Source organism: Macaca fascicularis, chromosome 1, assembly GCF_037993035.2.
Source record: "Macaca fascicularis isolate 582-1 chromosome 1, T2T-MFA8v1.1".
Classification (NCBI taxonomy): Eukaryota; Metazoa; Chordata; class Mammalia; order Primates; family Cercopithecidae; genus Macaca; species Macaca fascicularis.
Window position 1 is genome coordinate 40,484,563 of NC_088375.1, and position 7,947 is coordinate 40,492,509.

Genomic DNA, 7,947 nt, shown 5'->3' on the forward strand with positions numbered 1-7,947 from the left:
TCATAATCCTAATGAAAGATACAGGTGGGTCAGTAGATGATTGTGTTTGGTAAGGACCATGCTTTTATTTATGTATATGTACATAAATAAACATATATATTTATTTATACATAATTTATATTTATGTATATATACATGAAAAAAATATATATATAAAATATATATAGGAGAAAAGGACCTTTCTTCTCCGAAGAAGGGATACTTAAGTTGAGTTTTGAAAACAACTTTTTTTTCTTGTTTTTTGCCTCCCAAAGAAATTTAGCTTGTTTCTCTGACCTCCTTTCTTCTCCAGGATGCTTTGACAAATGGAATGCCATTGTCCCTTTTTCCTGCAATGACTCCCTTCTCCCTGGGTCCAACACAGAGCTCCCACCGTCCAGGCTCAAGATCAGCTTTCAGTTCCACCCATGGCCACTGCGTTTCTTGGTCATTCTTCAAGAGGTCTTTGTGTTCTCAACCTTCTCCTGTATTCCCAAGTGGAAGCTCTGTTGGCTCGCCCTCTAGTCCTCTTCCTGCTGAGCCAGTCTTCAACCAGGAGTCACACCAGAGTCACCAGGACAAGGAAAGCTGGGCCCATCTGAAGGAGATTCTGGGCAGTGTGGTCTCAGAGGGCACAGTCTTTCTGGAGTCCCGTCTGTGTGGTTAAAAGGTAGGTGTCCCAAGAGCCAGAAGAGGTGGGGTCTGGGTGTTCTCAATGTCCCCTGTGACCAGGAGCTTCACCGGTTCACTGGGGAAAGACCACACATGGTTGTTATAGGAACCAAAACACCGGTATGTCCCTCTGTGGGCTGTGGTCACAGGGCCCACGGGGAACTCCACCTGGAGATTCCCATATCTGCGCTGTACGCGACTGGATCTTCCCTCCTGTTACCACCAGATCCAGAGAGTCACTGGCCCCTGACCAGAGCTCCCAGTCAGATAGAAACAGCTGTATAGCCCTGCCGTGCAGGAGGTCGTGACCAGGATGTGGAATTCAACTTTGTTAATCCGTTCAGGGGGTTTTGGTCTCTCCATGGCAGAAAGGCTTCCTTCAAAGCACAGCTGGTATTCAACAGCCCCAGAACTTCCCTGGTGACAGATGGTCACCGGCTTTGCCTTTGGAATCATGAAACTGGGTTCAGCCCAGATGATGGGTTTTGGGAGAGTCTGCTGCTGAGTACTGATCCTCTGACTCAGACACAGCCAGTGGCAGAGCAGGGCAGGGAGTGTAGAAGGCGTCACTCAGATTCTGCCAGGCGAGTGCCAAGCAGCGGGGTGGAGACTGAGCCCAGCAGGCCAGGAGATGCACAGGATCTGGTGGGTGAGGCCCAGCACCTATCACCACGGGGCAGCTTTCACTTTGACTTTTTTCACAAGAAGGTTCACATCTCCTCTCCACCTCTGAACATGAGCCTACAGAAAGGCCATGGTCCCTATGACACATCTGACCATAGCTGTGGTCTAGCCAGCTCCTCTGATAATTGTCTGCTCAGCCCGAAATGCATTTCTGGGTCAACTTGTCAATTCTGCAATGTGGAAGTCATGCCCAGGGCATGGGTCAGTATACAGACCCATGATACTGCCTGAGAATCATAAAAATATAGGGAATTTCACAATGAGATACCATCTCACACCAGTCAGAATAGCTATTACTAAAAAGTCAGAAATTAACAGATGCTGGTGAGATTGTGGAGCAAAGAAGAAGGTTTACACACTGTTGGTGGGAGTGTAAATTAGTTCAGCCACTATGGAAAGCAGTTTGGAGATTTTTCGAAGAACTACAAATAGAATTACCATTCAGCCCAGTAATCCCATTCCTGGGTATATAGCCAAAGGAAAATAAGTAAGTCTACCAAAAAGACACATGCACGTATATGTTCATTGGAGCACTTCATAATAGCAAAGACATGGAATCAACCCAGGTGCCCAACAGTAGTGCATTGGATTAGGAAAATGTGGTACATATACATCATGGAATACTATACAGCCATTAAAAGGCACAAGATTTTTGCAACCACATGGATGGAGGTGGAGGCCAATATCCTAAGCAAATTAACACAGAAACAGAAAATCAAATACCACATGTTCTCACTTATAAGTGGGAGCTAAACATTGGGTACACATGAACACAAAGAAGGGAACAACAGTCACTGGGGACTCCAAAAAGGAGGAGGGAAGGAGGGGGGCAAGACTTGAAAAACTATGTATTTGATACTATGCTCACTAGTTGGGCGACTGGATCATTAAAAGTGCAAGCTTCAGCATTACACAATATACTCATATAAGAAACCTGCACATGTATCTGCTGAATCTAAAAAAAAATAAGTAAAAATAGGGACTTTTTAACCTTGGCTCTTCTGTGTACAGCATGCACATGCTTGGATAAGTTAATTGGTTTTGTCAGAATGGAATGATAACACTATCTTCTTCAATGATCAGTTATAATGTTTCAATAAAATAAAATAAAAGTGAAAAGAAAAGCTTCCCACTTAAAGACTTAATAAGGGTTGGGCACGGTGACTCATGCCTATAATCCCAACACTTTGGGAGGCCAAGGCAGGTGGATCACAAGGTCAGGAGTTCAACACCAGCCTGGCCAATATGGTGAAATGCCATCTCTACTAAAAATACAAAAATTAGCCAGGAGTGGTGGCAGGCACCTGTAGTCCCAGCTACTTGGGAGGCTTAGGCAGGAGAATCACTCAAACCCAGGAGACAGAGGTTGCAGTGAGCTGATATCACGCCACTGTACTCCAGCCTGAGAGACAGAACGAGACTCTGTCTCCAAAAAAGAAAAAAAAGAAAAAAAAAAGAAAAAATTCTCTACTAATGTTGTGAAGATCTACGGTAAGAACAGATGTTCTATTTGTGAAATTGTTAAGAAGAAAAAAGTAATTGGTGCATATATAGGGTATGGTACTATGCACGGTTTCCGGCATCCACTGGGGCCTTGGAATGTATCCTAGTGGATACGGGGGACTGCAAAGAAATGTGCTAATTCAAAACAGTGAGCAACGTTGGAGAGTCTCCCTGCAGGTACAAGAGGATGGACTGAGTGAGAAGTAGATTTCCCATATACTCTTGGGAGATGAATAACAATAGCAACAATTAGAGTGATGAAAGCGCAATAGTAGAAAAGGATCCCTCTCTCTCTCTTTTTTTTTTCCAAGACAGAATCTTGCTCTGTCACCCAGGCTGGAGTACAGTGGTGTGATCTTGGCTCACTGCAATCTCCACCTCCCCAGTTCAAGTGATTCTCGTGCCTCAGCCACCCGAGTAACTGGGACCATAGGGATGCACCATCATGTCTGGGTAATTATTGTACTTTTAGTAGATACAGGGTTTCACCCTGTTGCCCAGGCTGGTCTCCAACTCCTGAACTCAAGTGATCCACCCACCTCGGCCTCCCAAAGTGCTGGGATTGCAGGAGTGAGCCACTGTGCCCAGGCTGATTTCTCTCTTTTGTCACCATCAAACTACTCTGTGCTATATGAGAAGAAAGGGGTGGAAGAGTTTTTCCCACTCTTCCACGTGTTCCTGAAAAGTGAAGCATGCACAGCCCCTGTCCCTCTTCTTGACAGAAAAGCCTTGTCTCTTTCTCACTTCCCAAATTTGGCTTGACTCTCATGGTGTAGTCAACTTCTTGAAGTTTGCAGGATAAGATGTCAGGCAGGATGAGGGTTCAAGTACCAAGTCTCTTTTTTCAATGCCTTCAACTCTTAGCCCTAAATTCCAGAATGTTCTTCCTTCATCCAGCCAGTATCCATCCATTCTACTTGTCCAGATAGTCCCTAACCAAATGTCCTTATAACATTTTGAGGGATGGCATCATTCTCATTTGTCTATAACATCTTTCCTAGAACCATCAGTTTTATAGGCAGTACAGGAAGCATAATGCTGGCATCTGCTTGGCTTCTGGGGAAGCCTCAGAAAACTTTCAATCATGGCAGAAGGAAAAGAGGAAGCAGGCACATCTTACATGGCTGGAGCAGAAGCAAGAAATCTAAAATAACTTTTATAGCTTTTTTTTTTAAACCTCTGAACTTTCTATTAGCCTCCTGCTCCCCAAAGAGTATCCTGCTTCTGTTGGCTTAATGTCTCAGAACTTTGGTGTCATTGGTCTCCAGACACCACTTTGCCATCCACTATCCAGCAGGTGGTGGTCTTTTGAATGGTTTGCATGGAGTTGCTGCTGTCCAGGGTATCGCCAAGATTGAAGTCCTCACCATCTTCTAGCAGGCCGTGGCAGGTGGTGATCTCAGCCTCCAGCTTGACTTTGATGTTCAGCAGGGCCTTGTACTCCTGGGCCTGGCACTGTCCCTCTACCCGGGTCTGTGCTAGCTCTGACTCCAAGTGCAGCAGGATCCCATTGAGCTGCTCCATCTGCAGGGCATAGTGGGCCTCTGCCTCCCTCAGGCTGTTCTCTAAGCTGGCCTTCAGATTTCTCATGGAGTCCAGGTTGATCTCCAAGGACTGGACTATACGTCTCAGCTCTGTGATCGTCATCTCAGCAACTCCAACCTGGGTGGATTGAGTGGTAACCACTGTGGTGCTCTCCTTAATCTACTGAGACCACTACTTGTCAAGCTCCTCTCGGTTCTTCCAAGCCAGCTTATCATATTGGGCCCAGATGTCTGCCATGATCTTGGCAAGGTCCTGAGATTTGGGGGCGTCTACCTCCAAGATCAACCCAGAGCTGACAGTCTGGGTTTGTAGGCCTTTTACTTCCTCTTCATGGTTCTTCTTCATGAAAAGCAGCTCCTCGTTGAGGGCCTCGATCTCTGTCTCCAGCTGCAGCCAAATGACACTGGTGTCATCAATGGCCTTCCAGAGCCCCTGGATGTCACTCTCCACAGCCTGTGCATGGCCAGCTCTGTCTCATACTTGACTCTAAAGTCATCAGCAGCAAGATGAGCGGGCATTGTCCACAGTATTTGCGAAGATCTGAGCCCTCAGGTCCTTAATGGTCTTGAAGTAATGGCTCCAGTCTCTGACCTGGGTCCCTTCTTCTCCAGGTGCTCCTGGATTTTGCTCTCCAGTTTCTGGTTCTCGGTCTCCAGGCTCCTCACTCTGTCCAGGTAGAAGGCCAGGCGGTGGTTCAGGCTTTGCATGGGCTCCTTTTCGTTCTGGATGCCTCCCATTCCTGCCAGACCCCCAGCCATCCCTGCGGCCAGGACCCCGACCCCATGCCACCCTGGAAGCTGGTGGAGCGGGACACGGAGGTTTGGGAACCAGAGCCCCAGACGTCTGCATAGATGCTGTCTGTGCTGCTGACTGGCAGGGGGCCATAGCTGGGCGCCTAGACAGAACCCAGGGACTGGTAGTTGGTGGAGGTGGAGCGAGTGGTGAAGCTCATGCTGTCTGCAGAGGAGAGCAAGAGACAGGACTCAGGCTTTGCTGACGACCTACTTTATACTAATTATGAAAGCAATGCCTCTACCCTGAGCCAATTTGGACAATACAGGAAAGGATAAGAAAGAAGAAAACTTAAATGAGCTGTAATTCCAATGCTCAGCAATAGCTACTACTAGATTTTGGTATATTTTCTTTCAGTATTTTTTTTCTATAACATTATTACAAAGTTTAGATCATATTAAATTTTATAGTTTGTTTTTCTATTTAGATAAGGATTTTCATATCATTAAAAATTACTTAAACACATAATTTTCAAGAGTGCCGTGTAATTTCTTGGTATAAATATAATTTGTATAACATTATATTTTCAAGCATTTGGGCTACATTAATTTCTATAGCATCAAATATGCCATTTTGAATATCTTAGTGCATAAGCTTTTGCTTATATTTCAGATATTCCTCTAGGGGAAAGTGGGATTACTGAGTCAAGATGTAGAAACATTTTAATGTTCTCATTATTGCCAAACTGTTTCCCAAAAAGATGTAATTAATTTCTACTTCTGTTAGCAGATAAAATTCCCAGGTTGGCTGAGTTATGAAAGAGAAGGAAACTGTAGGCACCTAAAGCAGGGACAGAATGTGGGGATGGAGTAAGGTAAATATTCTAAGCAGAGAGAGTAGTTAGTGGCTTTATTCAGGGGTAAAAGAACTTGGTCTAGGTAGCTGAATATAACAGGAGTAGAGAGGACAATTTGGGACAAAAACTCAGGCTGTAGAGATATGCATAAGCCATATTACAAAGAGTCACATATATTATGTTAAGAAGTTGAATTCTAGCCTTACTGATAAACTTACCCTTATTCAATTTTATGTCCCACCCCTGCTCCAGCACCCTCAGCATTCATTCCCATATAAATTATCCCAGCTCCTGCCAGAATATATTGACTAGCTCCTTCAGGGTATAGTTATTTTTCTCCCTTAGCCACTTTAGCAGTTCCCCAGCCAGTTATGTTGTGTCTTAACCCTATTTATTGGATTAGTGGCCAGGAGTAGATCCTCAAAGTGGTGGCTATCATCTTCAGAAGCAGAAGCCTATGCATCATCTTCAGGTACAGGAGACTCTACCCTTTTATGAGGAGATATGAGCCCAGAGGGTACAGGGGAATCCGAGGATTCAATATTTTCAAGTGCATCAACCAAGATCTTCCTGTAACATCTCAGCATCTTACTCCTTCCCAATCAGAACCTGATTTTGGTGTGTCATTCCTGCTCAGGCTAAGAACTCAACCTTCTCTACAACTCTATTACCCTCATAAAAACCTGGAACTCTTTTTTTTCCTCCCCCTCAGCAAGAAATGAAAGTCATTTTTGTGTGTTGCAGTAGAGGCCCTCTAGCTTCCACAGTTCACCTTAAATTCATGATTAATTGCCTCAGCCTTCCTTTCTCTTTTGCCAAAAAGTCAATATTACCCAGAAAGAGCCGTTTGATTACACTGTCTTTATAATCACTACTTCCACAAAACCTCTCAGACTCCTGAAAACAGTACACCAGCAGTGCATTCCCTTCCCTTTTGCTGACTAAAAGATTTTGGCAATTGCACCTGCATAGCACACTAGGAGCTATCAGTATTTAAACTATCAAAGACAGTGTCCTTATTGACAGCTGCCTGGCAGGTGGGCCAGCACCAAAATATCATCTTATAGTCTATCTTCCACTAACTCTTAAACTGGGTTTCCTGGGAAGCAGACTCTGAAGCAATGATTTTCAGAAAGAGAATACAGGGGAATGCTTTTGAGAATGACACCTGTAAGGGAATGAGGGAAGCAGAAATGGCCAGAGTTATTGAACTGTAAATCATTTGTAACAGAGTCTTCAGCAATTCCTACTGGAAGCTCTGAACTGGGATGGCCCTTCAAAACTGTCCTACATTAAGGCAAGGGAGTGGGCTTTGTATCTTTACATCTGCCAGTCATTGGATATGGACTGCCTGTAGAGAGGAGACATAACCTTGATTGTGGCAGCTCCCTTTAGCTGAAATGAATGCCCAGAGAGGGACTCACGTGTGAGTCTTCATCAGCCAACACTCCCAGCAGTTGGGAGAGTGAATGTCGTGATCCTAAAATGGAGATGGGGGCAGCATCCCACAGCATCCACTACATTCAGTTATCACACCTGGGATATAAGATAGCATAGAACTCTCCAAAGTGGATTTGATGTTGACTTAGCTGACCTATTGGCTTAGGAGCAGGATTAGTTCCAGCACTTGAGACCATTTTCCGGAAGACAGTCCATCTTAGCTGTGGGTATTGATGGAAAATTAGGCAACTGCACTAGACTGCACAGTGTTAGTCAACCTATTACTTAGATTGGGACTCAAGTGACTTAAGAATGGAGATATGCAAAGAACTTGAAAAGTTTGAATGTCTGCATAATGGGTCTCATTGGACTCATGACTGAACTTCCTTTCCCTCCAGTGCTCGCTCTCTCTACAAAATCTAATTTTATTGAAGTTATATTGTAAAATAAATGATCAAAAGCATGAACTCTGGCCAACTTGCCTGAATTCAATGTCTTGACTATGATATAACTGGAAGTTTCTCCTCTCTAAGGCC

At 44.5% G+C, this 7,947-nt stretch overlaps 1 pseudogene; it reads right to left on the minus strand.

Annotated features, from left to right (window-relative positions):
* Positions 1–298: 298 nt before the first annotated feature.
* On the minus strand, positions 299–4,485 carry LOC123575485 (natural cytotoxicity triggering receptor 1-like; annotated as a pseudogene).
* Positions 4,486–7,947: the final 3,462 nt, after the last annotated feature.